The sequence below is a fragment of the Pleurodeles waltl genome, chromosome 2_2, assembly GCF_031143425.1.
Source record: "Pleurodeles waltl isolate 20211129_DDA chromosome 2_2, aPleWal1.hap1.20221129, whole genome shotgun sequence".
NCBI classification, from domain to species: Eukaryota; Metazoa; Chordata; class Amphibia; order Caudata; family Salamandridae; genus Pleurodeles; species Pleurodeles waltl.
The window spans coordinates 1,041,477,637-1,041,494,529 of NC_090439.1; positions in this window are offsets into that span (position 1 = coordinate 1,041,477,637).

A 16,893-nucleotide genomic window follows, 5' to 3' on the forward strand; every position below is an offset into this window, starting at 1 on the left:
GAGAAAGGAGAGGCGGGGCACACCAGCATTTGTAAAGACTGTGCCCTTGCCTCACACAATAGGGTCGTTAACTCCCCACTGATGTTTGGAGCCTGTGCTGAAAGGAAAGAGGGGGCACTCCCAGAACCAGTTGTAACTGGCTGGAACCTCCTCTCCCTACCATTGTAAAACACTGTAAGAACTGACTATAAGTACAGGGGAATTTTCCCCACAATTTGGAGACTCTTGGAATCATCTTGGAACTGGACACCAAAGGCTGAAAGGACTCACCAGGAACCGCCATGGACTGCTGCTGCTGTGCTGACCTGTGACCTGCCTGGTCACTGTGAAGGACTTGCCACTTGCTGCCTTTCCCTTGTGCTGGCCTGTAGCTGGGCCCTCCACCTGAGGACCTTGTCTTAAGATTCTGCTCCCCAGGGGCAGGGTGCTGTGGCCCCTGACCCCTGCATCCATTTCTTCACGAGGGGTACTTCACCGTGGTTGCGGCTGCCATAGCGCTGATTGCAGCGCGCTTATGGAGCCTTGGGAGCTCCTAGGCTCCTTGCTGCATTGTGCCCCTTTAAATAAGATCACCACAGCGGCCCGGGAAGCTGGAAGAACACTTGTGCACCGCATCGGGTGCAGGCGAGTGTCTGCTCGGGCCCCAGGAGGGGTCTGATCTTCTTGTGGCTTCACGGCAGGACCAGGGGAAGGCGCAGAGAGTGCCCCCTTCCCCCTGGCCTCTGCGTTAGGAGAGGACGCTCCTTTTCTGATGTTAGGTAAAACGGGCATTATTGTGGGCCCCCCCCTTGGTGGAAGGGCCAGTGGAGGCCCGGGGAGGCCCCCAGAGATCGTGGGTCCTGGGAGGGGCCTGTCATTAAACCGGAGGGGGTGCGTGGTGCCCCCCTCCTGCCCTAAGTTGTTTTTGCTGGCTTTGGCCCCCCTCGTGAGGGCTGGTTGAGGCCCTGGGGGGCCCCCAGTAATCACGGTCCCCAGAGGGGCCTGTCTATAAAATAGAGGAGGTGCATGTCGCCCTCCTCTGACCCCAGAGTATAAGGGAGGCCCCCGTTTTGTGCATAGGAGCGCTGGGGGGCCCATTGTTCGCCTTCTAGGCACTGGAGGTGCCTTCATCCAACCAGGTACTGTTTAAAGGACCAATATACTGTAGTTGCAATCCAAAGTTCTTTCTACAGACTTTTGATTGATTCATATATTACCTACCTGCGTTTGATGTTTTTACATATGTGTATGCAAATGTTCCTTTTATGGACATGCTTGCTAATATGTTTTTCTAACTTGCCATATGTTTTCTAATGTTCCTACTATGGGCATTTTATGATATTCTTATGACAAGTGCTGTGATGTAATAACGTGTTTTCCTGACTACTGCTTATGTTACAGAATACTGAGTAACCTGTGTGTTATGTGTGACTACTGCTAGGTTGCAGAGTAACTAATGTGTAACGTTCTGACAACTGCTGAGGTAGCAGGATAGTACTGATATTTGATGTTGGTCTAATAATTACGTTGTGTACAATACAGTATATTTTCATATAATCTGGTGTTGTGTTTCCTTTGTGGTGGGGATATTGCGTCACACGTGTTGAGTGTGTTGTGCAAATGCTTTACACATTGCCTCCGGGTTAAGCCTGACTGCTCTTGCCAAGCTACCAAGGGGGTGAGCAGGGGTTATCTTGGACGTGTAACTCCCTTGCCCTGACTAGAGTGGGTAAGTTCTGCCTGGCTGAGGTGCATACCCTAGCCAACCAGAAACCCCATTTCTAACAGTTATGAACTAAAGGCAGCAGTTGTTGCCACTTAAACCCTCTCTGGCCAGCCCAGATAATGTCTACATTAGTTAAACCTAGGTCCCTGTCAGTACCACTCTTTCCAGCACTCTCTCTTGCCGAAAACACAAAACAATGGTCCTAAATCCAGGATGGTGGAGATGTGCAGGAAGCTAAAATTAGGTAGTGCCAAACTCCGGGATTAACTTTGAATAAATAGAAAATAGTGATGTTGTTTGGGATATGCATGCAATTGCAAAAAGTCAACCACATCTGCTGCAGTTAATGTAAAGCTAGTATGCTGTTTAGAGAAAGTCTTGTGAATTTGTGACCTACTGGTAAGCAGAAAATGCAGTTTGAAACTGAAAAGCAGATGGTATACAAAAACTGCTCAGTAGGGTGTGTATATCTTGTAGTTGACAAATGTTACAAAATAAAATAGAAATGAAAAAACTTGACAGGAGGTTGTTGGATGCTTTTAACAGCTGTCGTGTGGATCCACCTCAGACTACATTGGGGGGCCTTACTGAGCACAGCAGTGGATTCGCAGAGCCACAAAAAGCCCTATCAAATTGATCTTCTTGACAGGAAACATGGAAAGGATTAAAAAATAGTGACCATTGAGAAGTGGTATTATTAAAACAAAATAAAAAGATGAAAGGAAGTTGAAAGGAAGTCTATGATTTGCTAACTACAGGAGCATGATTGAAGGCGCAGTGGGAAGGGTAGCCGTTGTTGGTAATTTTGAACTGAGAATGGAGGAGCATTGACATATTTCTGAGTTGATTTGTAGTAGAAAACAGATATTAACATACATTAAAATACCAGTTGGACAACAGCAAAGATATTTTACGGGTATGTCAATGAGGTTGTACTATAAAAAAGAATATAAAAAACTATGAGTGTATATAAGCTTAAAGAAAATGTGTACCTTTCAGACACTACAGTAAAAGTCAAAGTAGAAGGTAGGTTAGATTAGAACATTAACTACAAATATAGTGAGCAGCAAAGCAGGAAGAGGGATTGCTATATTGAGAATATATATTTGTTTTATTAAGCCAATATGAATGAATATGTTTGAAATTAGTTGTGAGTGCTATCTCATTTAATAGTATGTAATTTGTACCCACTCACTCAGTCAGGCAGGTACTTACACACAGTTACACTCCCACAAATGCACGTATATACCAACTATTATTAGCCAGCTAGTGACTGACACACTCAGTCACACACCCATAAAAACATTCACACATCCATTTACTCAACTATACATCCATTTCTTTAGTCATTTACACACTCATACAGGCACTGTCACACACACCCACACATCTATAGAGCCATTCATGTACCCAGCACTCAGACATTCAGTTACACAAACACTTACACACCCATACACCCAGTTATACACCCAGACACCCATCCATACAACCACTCACATAACTCTTTACAAAACCATAAAGCCACTCACACATCTAGTCAGACAGCGACAGAAGCACTTACACATCCACTGACACACTCACACTGCACTTATGTATCCCCCTCTAACAGATCAACTTGCACACATAGTTACACACCCAAACACTCACTAACAGAGCCAGTTATCAATACATATAACCACTTAAATATCCATTTAGACACCCATACAGTCACTAACACATCCAGTCACAAACCCACACAGCTACTTACGCATCCAGTGACACACCTACCCTGGCACTGATACACTTACTCACATAGCCACTCAACCACTCACACACCCAGGCTCCACCTGCACAACCACTCATATACCTGTTTATACACCGATACTCAGACACTTAAATAGCCTCTTAAACACTGACATATCCATTTATGTAACTACTTATTTGCGATCTAATAGTATGTAATGTAAGGTTAACTTTATTCTATATTTGATTTTCAGATATCTACCTGTGTTTAAATATGAGGATTTACAATGCAGAGAAAGACAGAAAGGAGATAAAAACAGAAGAAAGAGTACTACCTGCTTAAAAGTGAGAGTAAAAAAGGACATAATGTGCAGAGCATACTGGAAAAAAGAGCTGTTGTTAAGCAAACTGAGGAGTTTGTTTAAACAGTATATGGAAAAATGCAAACTGTGGAAAAAGCTTGAAATAAAAAGAGAGGTTTACAATTAACTCACAAAGAAGGAGTAAGTCAGATTGAAAGTGAACAATTTTATAAAAGAACCTAATTTGACAAGGAGATTTCCGATGTCATCAGTGATGTCACTGACCATGTCATGATTGATGTTAGAAATTGGGTTTTTGGACGGCAGTCAGGTTACCCCCTGTCCAAGCAAGGACCTTCACTCTAGGCAAAGGAGAAACACACCTGGTTAACCCTCACTCACCCCTGTGGTAGCTTGGCATGAGCAGGCAGGCTTGACTGAGAATTGGTTCCAGCACACACAGTAATACATGAACACCACAGCAGTTGAGAAAAATATGCAACATTTATCTAAATCAAACAAGACCAAAATGACAAAAATCCATCATACACAAGTAAAAATATGAATTTTCAAAAGAATAAGAGTCTTACTCCATAGAAAACAATGGAAACGATTTTGCACAAAGTACTTGGTTTGAGTAAAAAATAAAGCTGCACGGGCGAGCGTGCATCAGAAAAGACAGCAATGCGTCCATTCTTTCCTCGCAAGGGAGGCTGTGTGTCGTTTCTTCTCCATTCAGGTCGGTGATGTGTCATTTTTCTCCCTTGCAAGAGAGCGATGCATTGAGTTCCAGACGGGCACATCGGATCCACGCAGAGTCGGGATGACTTTGATGCCCGGGATGATGCGTGGAAAATCCAATTGCACAGTGTTAGAAAACCACACAGGGGTTTGCATCATTATCAGCAGCTGCAAACGGGTGTTGCGCGTCATTTCTCCTGCCGCGATGCGTCGATCTCCCAGCCGTGATGCAGGTGGAGCGTCTATTTCAGCCGCAAAGCTGGCAGCGAGTCGTTTACCAGCTGCGTTGCAGATGGTGCATCAAAATTTCACCACACAGCGTTCTGTGCATGGATTTTCAGCTCTTGTTCTGCCAATTTCACCTTTCAAGGGCCCAGGGACTGGATAGGGCACCACCTGGCAGGGCAGGAGTCTCAGTATCTCAGCAGAGAGTCCAGGTGCTGACTAAGGAAGTCTTTGATGGCCATGGGACTTCAAAATAGGAGGCAAGCTCAGTTCAAGCCCTTGAAATTCTTCACAAGCAGGGATATACCACAAAGTCCAGTCTTTGTCCCCTTTCACAGGCAGAAAGCACAGTAACAGGAAGGGGCAGCACTTCTCCTCAGCTCTTTAGCTGTTCTCCTTGGCAGAGGTTCCTCTTTAATCCAGAAGTGATCTACTTTTCAGGGGTGTGGAGTACAATACTTATACCCCTTTCTGCCTCTGAAGTTGGCCTACTTCAAAGGAAAGTTTTTGTTGTTCACAAGATTCTGCTTTTCCCAGGCCAGGCCTCAGACAAACGCTGCATCCTGCCCATGGGGCTACCTAGGGCCTACCTTAGGAGTGCCTTACATGTATAAATAGAAAAGGTTTAGGCCTGGCAAATGCGTACACATGCCAAGTCGAACTGGTAGGGTAAAACTGAATACACAGACAATGCAGTGGCAGGTCTGATTCATGTTTACAGGGCCACTTATGTGGGTGGCACAACCAGTGCTGCAGGTCCACTAGTAGCATTCGGTTTACAGACCCTGGGCACCTCTAGTGCACTGAACTAGGGACTCACTAGTAAATCAAATATTCCAATCATGGAAGCCAATTACACATACATTTTACGTAGAAGCACTTGAACTTTAGCACTGGTTAGAAGTGGTAAAGTGCCCAAAGTATCTAAAACAGCAAAACCAGAGTCCAACACATCAATAACCTGAGAAGCAGAGGCAAAAAGTTAGGGGAGACCATGCCAAGGATGCTAAGTCAAACAATTGATATAATATGTAAGGTCATAAGCAGTGCACTGAGGGACCGTAAGTTAGAGCTACCTCTGAAATCTATAACTGCAGAAATTCTATGTTTTTTTGTGTTTGTTAAATATGAACCTAACTAAAACTTCCCTGTAGCCTTTGTAGGCATATTTACATAAAAGTGTCACATCATAGATTATACTTGGAGCAGGCGTTAAAAATGATGGAAAATGGTGCAGTGAAATGTTGTAAATTTCACTGTGCCATTTTTTCCAGTTTCAAAATTCTTTGAAGGTGGCTCTTATCTTCATTGGAGCCATTTTATTGGCACCAAAGTCAATTGGTTAATCTGTTTTTTATTAGAAAACAAGCTTACTCAGCAATGTAGTCCCTGCGTCGGTACGTCCCCCTTGCATACATTATGCCTGTGGCGCAAGGGGTTGCAGAGTTGTGCAATGCATTGGATTGTGGCACTTTGGAAATATGGTGCAGCAGAAAAGCCAGCTTGGCGTAAAAAGAATGACGCTATGGCATCGCTAAGGTGGCGCAAGAGGCTTGTAAATATGCCCCTTGGTTTTTTCAGTGAATTTCTACTTTTAAAAAAAATTATATTTCTTAACTGTAATACCCCTGTAACAATGGATTTTTAGGACAGGCTTGACAGTACAACTGTCACCTGACCTTGTAACCTAGAGCAATATTATTCTGCGGTTCTTTGCTTCCACAGAAATACATATCCCTTCCCATGTTATCTCCTTGTAATGCTTCATATTACATACACCATTCTTTTAAAGTCAGACCTATTGGCATTGCCAATGCTTGTTACACTTTCTTTGTTAGCCTGGTGACTCTGTGGTACTATTGCTGCTTTAGAAACTTCATCTCTGCTAATGGTTTTCATGGGAGCTCAGCATCTGATCATGGTAGGAAGTCCATAAGCAGCGATGAATTTTAGTCTTGGGAGGATGCCATTGCTGGCAGGGGGCTGATCCCATTCCCTGGCATTGCCCATCTGCCCAGCATGAAATGTCATAGTTAGGGTGACCAGGTTTTCAGAACGAAAAACCGGGACACAGGCACAAACAGAATGTCCTATTAGGTGTGTGTGTGTTTAACTTTTTTTCGCTTTCACTCCCTGTTCAGTGAAGAGCTTCAGGTTCCATCTGCTGGTGGGCCTGGGCTTGACCTACAGCCCTGATTCACACCTCATTAAATCCTGCTGTGGTGCTTGAATGGGGCGGGGCAGCACAGCAGCAGAGTTTCAACCAGTAAACTTCTGTCCCCAGTATCTGGGAGGGCCGGTTGAAATGTGAGACTGCACAACAATGTGTTGAAACTCCAGGTTCAACCGACCCTCCCTTAAAAAACGGGATATTTTACTGTTTTAGAATAAAGTGTCGGGACGCCGGGACAGACCTTCAAAAACCGGGACTATCCTGGCAAATCCGGGACTTCTCGTCACCAGGGTCATGGTCAGGGGAGTTGGTGGCCAGGCCTGCCTCTGCTGTTCAGCATAAAGGAAAGCAGTAGCGGCATGGGTAATGTAGGAGAGAGCCGGCAGGAAGGGGAGGTAGTCATAGGACAGCATGAACCTTTTATGATGGGAAAAGGCAGTCGGACTTCGGGTCCTGCAGGCAGCAGCTCTGGCTTGAGGTCACAATTTACAGAATAATCATGTCTCGAGTCCAGTGCCCCGTGAACAGGTGTCCCACAGCTCTAATGTTACCATCAGACCCCAGCAAAGAAGTGCATGAACAGAACCACAGAGAGCCATGCAATATTATTTCCAGGCCGCGTCAAGAAGAATGAAAATGAAATAGTAGTGCTTGACATCGGCTGCGACTTGTGGGCGAAGAGTATGAATCTGAAGAGGGCCAATTCACCCTTTCATCCTCTAGAAGTCGGTAAACTGAGTACGACTGAATTGGGTAATAGTGACTCTGTAATGTTCAGTGCTTTGAGACTTCATAAATAGTACAGAGTATGAGAGACTGAATCATAGGATGGGGTTTGAAAACATGAAGATATTTCTCCAATCTGATTTAATGTATCACTGGATGCACAGACCATCTCTTTCACGGATCAGTTATTTTCTAGCGCTGCCTCGGTTTTACGTTTCCTTGTAAATATGTGGTAGTGTCAAAGAGCAACGGGTGTTGTGTGGGTACCCCCAGCGCAATGCCCATTGCACGCCCCTCTGCCACAGAGAACTGCGTTGAGGTGCCTACATTTACAAGGCAGCGTTAAGCCACAAAAAGTGGCTTAACGCCGCCTTGTAAATATGGCACAAGGCTGAGCGCCACCCGAGAGTCACAAATAGTGATGCTTCAGTGACACTAGGGGCTTGTAAAGATGCCCCTCAATGTCTTTGGTCAAGTCTGGGAACATTTTTAGACCAACCAGGGAAACCGTATTTGCCCTGGCTTAGAACAAAAGTGTACACTGCTGCAAAACCCGTTCTCCGCCCCAAGTCTAGAACTTCCATTATACACCTACCAGTGGATGGGTTGTTCTCACTTTCAATGTCCTAGTAAGGCAACAGCAGATAACATAGTCTTTGGACCCAGATCCAACAGAAAGCCTTCCAACAAAGCCATGAGTCTATGAATGTCCCTTTGGGCAAGTCTAATATGCTAAGTGTGAGTGATGTGATGTGAAGCTACCATCACCTTCGTGGTGATGGCCTTGCTTTGAGAAGCAGGCACTGCTTTCTCTGACCAAGGTAGACTTGCACAGATACACTAACACTACATGACCTGCTGAAATACCCATTCTCTGGAAACCGCAGATGCGGCTATCTACCTACCCTCTACAAACATCACTGCATGACTGTGCCAAATCTATGAATTTCTCCCCCCAGGGACGTGATGCACCCAGGGGGCATAAAAACCATGCTTGTTTTTATTTTTTATTTTCCTGCAGATTTCCCTGTGGGACCCCCACCACCAGGCATTTCTTCCCTGATCCATTGACTTTTTTTTCCTGTTTTCTTTTTCTTAGGACTCACCTGAGTCCGAGTCCCAAGATGGCTGCCAACACTTTCTGGTTGAAGTGTTGGCAGCCAATCATATCTCACCTTGATATCTGTTGGATCTCCAGACCTTCCGCATCCCCAGATAGCTTGTGCCAGAAAGTAACTTTAGGCCATGAGTTACAGTTTCTTATCATAAGTATAACTATAACTGCTGAATTTTTATGATGTTGCATTTTTTGTGTGGGTAAAATGTTAACCTAACTATAATGTCCCTGTAACCTTTGTTTTATATATATATATATATAATCTATATATATATAGATATATGTAGATATATATATATTCACTAAAGAGCCAATGGTTACAGCGACGTTATAGTTATGTTCTGAATTTACTCACACAAAAATATGGAAATTCACCCGTTACAGCCTAAGGTAACTATAACTCATGCCCTCAACATGCACAATTTTTTCTGAAGTAATTTTACTTCTAATGTTTCATTGATATTTTTATTAAAATTATAAAAGTTGTCATGTGTGCTGTAATATTAGGGGTAATTAGATGTGCATGGCAGGGTGAGTGGTGGGTGGCCGCAGGGCCTGGCCTGCAGCCAGGCCTTGCCAGCAAACCCCTTTAACCATCCATCCAGCACTGTGCATGGCATTCAGCTGTGCTAGGTGGGGATGGCCCCAGGGCCTGGCCTGCAGCCAGCCCCTGCGGCCAACCCCCCTAACTACCAAACCTCACAATGCGCATGGCCTTTGGCCATGTGTGCACGGAGCTGGGCGCAGGTCTGTGTGACCCCTCCTCCCCCAGCTGATTTCGGCCTTTCAAATTGAAATGTGTTTGGGGGGAGGGGGCCGCACGGCCCCCTGGACGATTTTGGGCACTGGGGACCCCATCCCTTGGGGCCTGTTGTTAATATATTTATTTCTTTGGGTGAGGGAGGCCTTCAAGTTTTTATTTTTTGGGGGGGCCACGCAGCCCCTCTCTGCAGGGCACTCACCAGGCCCATCTCCTGGGGCCCAGCCATGTCATCTGGGTGCCCCAAAGGGCACCAAGTAAAAATGGTTCGGGACTGCAGGGGAAGCCTGAAGGCTCCCATGGTCCCATCTAGGCCACTGCCTCCTGCAGGAGCCAGCATTGCTCTCAAAGAGAGGGACCTGCTAAAGATGCAGCTCCCTCTCTGCTAGAGTGATTTTTTCCTCTGTTTCCCTGCCTGCATCTCTGCAAGTAGTGAAACAGAGGAAACCTCACTTCCAGCAAGTGAGAGCTGTCAAATCTCCCGCCAAGTTGGAGCAAAAAGCTATGTCCCGGGGTGGGCACCCCAGGGATAGCAGGAGCCGGACCTGGGGGGTGGAGTTCCCAAGAGCCATTACTGGCTCCATGAAGGGGACCATGTGGCCCCTTCCAATGTAATCTGGTCCCAGGAAGGTGATGGTCCCTGGGGTTGCAGGGGGGCACGCGCCCCCCCCTTAATTTTGATTAAAGCCCTAGGGAGGTGGAGGTCCCTGGGGCTGAGGGGGAGTTAGGCAGTCCCCCTGCATTCATTTATTTAAAAAGCCTGGGGGGGCGGTCCCCGGGGCTGCGGAGGGCAGGGAGCCCCTGCATTAATTTAGTTGAAAGCTCCAGGGAGGTGGAGAACCCAGGGCTGCGATGGGGCTGGGTGGCACCCGCATTCATTTACTTTGAGGTCTCAGGGTGGTGGCCATCTGCGAGGCTGTGGGGGGCAGCTGGACCCCTATTCACTTACACTGAGGCCCCAGGGATGTGGCAGTACCTGGGGCTGCAGAGAGGCTGCACAGCTCCCCCACATTCAATTTTCTTAAATCCCCTTGGGATTTGGTGGCCCCTGAGGCTGCAGGGGGGCTGTGCACCCCTCCCATTCATTTGCTTAGTCGCCCCAGGGAGTTGGCAGTCCTAGGGGCTTTGGGGGGCTGCACAGCCCTGCATTCAATTTGGTTAAAGCCCCTTGAGAGGCGATGGTCCCCTTGGCTGCAAGGGGCCCGGGCAGCCCCCTGCATTCATTTAATTTGAAGCCCAGGGGAAGTGGCGGTCCCCGGAACTGAGAGGGTGGGCTGGCAACCCCCCACATTTATTTACTTTGATGCCCCTGGGAGGAGGCCGACCCCAGGGCTGCGGGGGGCCGTGCGGCCACCCTGCATTTAATCTGTTTAAAGTCTCTGGCAGGTGGTGGTCCCTGAGGCTACAGAGGGGCTCAGCAGCCCTCCACACACATAATGAGTTTAGCCAAAGCAAAACAAAAAACACCTTTTCTGTAGAAACTAGGTCCTAACTATACTACCTAGTGGCAAGCACCACTAGGTAATATATGCGTACATAAATATAAATGTATCTCTCTCTCTCTCTCTCTCTATATATATATATATATATATGTGTGTATATATATACATATGTGTATATTTACTTATGTACTTATATATATATATATATGTATATATTTACATATATGTGTGTGTGTGTATGTATATATCAATATATCTATATATATCTTATACATATATATAGCTATATATCTAACTATCTATCTATATATATATATATATATATATATATATATATATATATACAGAAGAGAGAACTCTACCCAAGTTTAGGTGATGAGCAGCTACAGTAAGTAGCACTCTGCAACACCCGCAATACTCTAGATTTACTCACCTCAAATGTCTGTTTTCCTAGCAAAGTTTTTAAGCACAGTGCCATACACGCCAAGCTAGAAAGCAGCAAAGTCTTTTTCCATTTGTACAGCCAAATGTTTGAGCATAGGATTGGCCCAGTGCCATCCTTGAAGAGCTGTAAAATGGCAAAAGCCTTTCACCACTCGAAGCACAGTATTACAGTTTTGGACTGGTAAGATACAATATATATATATATGGATCGTTTGTGGTTTTGCCAAGAACTTTGGCACTGTTTGACAAATCTTCACAAAATTTTCAGAACTAATGTGACAGACAGGTCAGCTGCTGTGTTGAAAATTGCTGGGTGATTCGTTAAGCAGGGATTGAGAAAAAAAGGGGGGCCCTGAATCACTTTTTCTCCATACTATGCCTATTGGATTTTTTGAATTATTGAACATGACTGCAGTCTGAACCACTAAATGGATTTACAACAAATTTGGTAGGAAGCTAGATCTTGGTCCAGAAAGTTTGCTTTTTTTAATTTGGTGTAGAGCTATCCAGTCCTTTCTCTGATATTGAAGGAAAAATACTTCCAGTCTTAAACTACCTTATTTTTACATATGAGGCACTCCTAAGGTGTGCTCTAACTGCCCCTAGGGTGAGTGCCATGAAACTATAAGCAGAGACCTTCTAAAAATTGTTTCATAAGCCCTGGTGAGGTAAAATAGACAAATATGTTTTTCCTTCACTGTAGTGAATGGCCTCCATAGGCTAAAATGGGGAGATTTATTTTAATTAACAAAGTACCCATAAGAGCCAGATATATTGAGTGTGGTATCAAACTATTGTTATAATAGATCCCACAACTTGCCATTGTTGGATTTAATATAACTAGTTCAGGTAAAGAGTTTAAAAACTCAATCTGAAAGTTGCCAACTTCAGCTCCGTAGTACCCTTTCTCTGATAGGCCAGCCTCTGGCAGCCTAGCCAGGCTGCCTTATTGAGGTTGGAAGTGGCCTGGGCTGAACACAAAGGATGTGCCTTGGGAGGATATCTGCCTCAGCAGATGGTAAAACAGGATGGATGGAGATCAGCCAAATTGGTCTTTAGAGGCAGGGAAGGACATTTTGGGCAGCTCAGGACCTCCCCCATTTCCTACCACCCCAGACAATTAGATGCCCTCTTGATTAGATTAAGAAAGGGCAGGAGAGAGGTGTGTTTAGGATTTGTAGCCACACCAGTGGTTGGACTCAGCCAGATCTAACCTCCAAAAATCAGTTACAGCCATGTTGGATTTTTGAAGAATGTTGCTCCCTAGGATAGAATTTTGCCACACTTCACAGGAAGTGGTCATCCGAGAGGGAATTGGCTTGCCTGTGACTGGACAGTCAGGCCTCCCTACTTTTCACCCCAGGAGCAAGGATAAATATGGCAGAGCTGCACCCACACCTCAGATCTCTACAAGGAACAAGACAAAGAAGAAGAAGGATTGCCCTGCTGGATCCTTGACCTGCACCTGGACACTGCATTCTATAAGAATGCACCTGCTCCACACTTGGGCTTCACCATTAACAGGACTTTGTTTGTCTTCAACTGCTTCAAGAAGGGTCTCCCTGTAAGCCACAGGTACAAAGGAGCTGCCCAGAGTCCCCTGCATCAAGTCCTGTAAGCAGAGCCCAGCTGACCAGCGTCCAGTGCCCATCTGAGGATTCTGATGAGGTCTATCCTGGGAATTGTAGTCTCAACTCCCAAGGAGCAACTCAGAGTTTCTGGAACCTGGGATCAAGTTGTGGACCCTACAAGGTCCCAAAAAGGACCTCCGGAAGAAGATCCCGAAGTTTGGAGATGTTTGGAACAACTCCATAAGTTGAAGAGGTGCTTTGTAAGAATTGTAGTCCAGGACCATAAGAGGCAAACCAGAGCCTCTGTACCGTTGGCTGGTGCTGTGGAACCCTTTCCTGAATCAAGAAACACTTCTTAAAGTAAGTGTAACAGTGTTACCTTATGGGTGGCCTGAACTCTGGACTTTGTTCCTTCCCACGTGTGACCTTTTTTAACCGTTTGAGCGCTAGTTGCTTTATGTGCTAGAAAAAATTAATTCTTCAACAAATCTCCAGTTCCCCTTATTCGATTCTAATCATGTTGGTGTCATTTTAAAGATGAAACTATGATCTATGTTTATACATCAGTGGTAGATTTCTATTGTGATTTGTGTTTTACTTATTTACTGGTTTGTGATTTTTAAATGTTTTACACACTTGTCTCCTAAGTTAAGCCTTGTCGCTCATGGCCAAGCTACATAGAGTTGAGCTGGTAATAATTTATTGAGACCTGACTGGACTTAGTGGAGGTTAGTGGCATATTGCAAAGTGTAGGTGCTTACCTGCCCTTACCAATAATCCACTTTCCAACATGAGATGGGAACAACACAGTGTAAAAACATATAAGGGTTCAGGATAGAGGTATCCTGACCCCATAGTACACATAGAGGGGTCACTTAGGGGCCCATCATGGGCAATAAAATGGCCCAACTTTTTTCAGCCGAAACATGGATCCTTGAATCTTCCTCAGATCCTCCTCAAATCCAGGGGAAAAGCAATATCCTGATTGTCTAGTCTTAACCTGACAGAGATATGAACATGCATGTTAAAAAAATAAAACAGAGAAATTCACTGAAAAAAACAAAGGTTACAGGGACATTATAGTTATGTTGACATTTTACCCATACAAAACTTATATGAAGAAACTATAGCTCATGCGGGAATGTATCTTTTTAACCAACGAGTTATAGTTTCCTAACGGAAGCATAACTATAGGTATAACTATAACTGCTACATTTCTATTGTATGGGTAAAATAGCAACCTAACTATAATATCTTTGTAAATCTTTGCAAGCTTTGTTTTTCAGAGAATATATATATATATATATATATATATATATATTTTTATATATATATATATATATATATATATATATATATATATATATATATATATATATATATATGTGTTTGTGTAATTCAAATGTTCCTGACCTTCATGCCCTCATGAAGATAAGATGGTGATCGAAACAATCAAAACACTCAACAAGTGAGATAGGATACACACTCAGGTAACTTCTGTGGTGTGAAGTTTATTGCCAAATTGCTTGATGAGTTTTGACTGCCTTGGGTCTTGTTCACAATAGAATTGCCAGGTGTTAGTCCTCAGTATATACAGTACCATACTGAAAGAAAATACACAAAGGACTAACATATAGACTGCGAACAAAGTCACTGTATTGAAATATCTTCCCTAAAGCAGCAACAAATTGATTTCAAATTATATTACAGAAAATTTCCTGCGAAACTCAATTCACAGGTACGTTTTATTATACATATCTTGTTCACATCAACTGAATAAATTTGATCTCTTAGTTCAATATCCACTTTTGTTGTCCATAGTTCAAGAAATGAACCTACAGTGGGCATCTATTGTAACCGTGTCATGCACTATGTCGCTACTATCCTTCCTCTTAAGTAGACATATATTTCCCAATATTTCTCAGATTCAATGGGTTTTGTGACTATATAAACCCATAGTATGCACATCCATCCTACACATCACATACCAAAATACAAATTATTATTCTTCATAAACAAAGTAAAAAAAATGTGTGCTTTATGATGTGCCTATGTAGTCCAGTTCATCGAAAAAAGGAGAAAAAGGTAGGGATGAAGACCAGCTAGCTACCGATTTCTTGCCATCTTCAGGAAGAACCCCTTTCTCTTCTTCCTGAAGTGAAGAAAAATGATAAAGTGTTATAAATTGGGTCTCAATTTGGCAGAGGTATGCACCCGGTCCACGTAGGAACCACAATTTTAGTCAGGGTAAGTCACAACACAACCAAAATGATCCTGTGCTCACTACTTGGTAGCTTGACGCACAGCAGACAGGCTTAACTTAGAAGACAACGTGTAAACTATTTGTGCAATAACTCATACAGTAACACAGTGAAAACACCACAATAAATACGACCACACCAGTTTAAGAAAATAAATAATATTTATCCGAATAAAGTAAGACCAAAAATACAAAAATCCAATATGCGCAAGTCAAGATATCATTCTATACAGGTTTAAATGAGTCTCAGTTCTTAAGAATCAGTAGTTGTATCCTTTTAACACACAGTACCTGGGAAGCGTCAAAAATAATGATGCACAGGGGCCGCAGAGGAGGAGATGCATCGAATAGTAAAAAGCAATGCGTACATTTTTCCAGCGTAGAAAAGGTGATGTATCATTTCTTGCCACGCTCCAAGGCAATGTGTTGGTTTCCAGGAGAGCATCCTTGGTGCCTCACTGTGATGATGGTATTTTTTGATGCCCAGGGTTGATGCATGGAAAATCCAGAACGTGTTGAGAAGAGGCAACAGGCACTGCGTCGATTCAGCAGGCAGTGTAGTGATTTTTCAGCTGTGAGGCAGGAGCTGCGTAGATCTGGGAGGCGTTGCATCAGATTTAGCAGATGTTGTGTCGATTTTCCAATGCACCGGATTTTCTTCTTTTTGGTGAAGTCTTTGATAGCCCCGAGCCCTCAGAACAGGAGGAAAGCTCAGTCCAAGCCCTTGGAGAGCACTTGAGAAGGAAGGCAGAGTCCTTCAGCAGAGTCAGGGGTCAGCAGGCAGCAGAGCAACAAGCAGGCCAGCAGTCCTTCCAGCAAAGCAGTCCAGATGAGTCCTTTGGGCAGCCAGGCAGTCTCTCTGACAGAGTCCAGGTGTAGGTCCAGAAGTGTCTGATGTGGGTGGCTGTAGCTACAAGAGCACATATGCATGTCTCATTCAGAAGAATCTGCCAACAGTGTGCATGCTTTGTAGACCTGAGGGTCACTAGGGCTTTCTGCAGTCTTCACTACTATGGGACACTACTCTTGGCCTGGGGGGCCCTGGGCTGAATATTTCTCTGAATCTTCCTAACAATTACTATGCGGTCAATCTTCCTGGAAGGATGCGGCCTGTTAGTGTGAGCAATGGGGAGAGACCACGCAGCTTTTTGGCCTACAGTCAGTTGCAAGGGCCTGTAGAATCTGCTGACAAATTCATTGCAGTTAATAACCCCCGGTGCTGAGGATCCTGGTGCATCTAGCCTGTTCCTTGTTATGGTTTTTGGACTGGTGTCTTCTTGCATCCCTAGTGTCATGGCAAAGCTGGACAAGCAATCTTGGCTCACCTTTTAGTCCCATAAGGGTCATAAATGATCACTGGACTTTGGGAAAGACACTGCTGGAGAGGGAGCAATGGAGAGCAGCCCTTTCACTTTAAATGAAGTCACTGACCTTCTGAGGGAAATGAAAGGTAGCCTCCCCATTATTGATTCAACAATAGACTCCATCTCCTGCCACATGGATGACATGAAGGAGCACTTCGACTGCCACCAGATGCGCATTGATCAAATGGAGCACAGAATCTTGAAGATACAGGATGATATGGGGCAGCACAAATCCCTGCTCAAACTAATGGCAAAAGAGATTGTATAAAACAAATTGAAAAATGAAGATTTGAAGGCTGCTCTAGTAGATGCAATCTTTGGATTTTGGGCCTTGCTAAGAC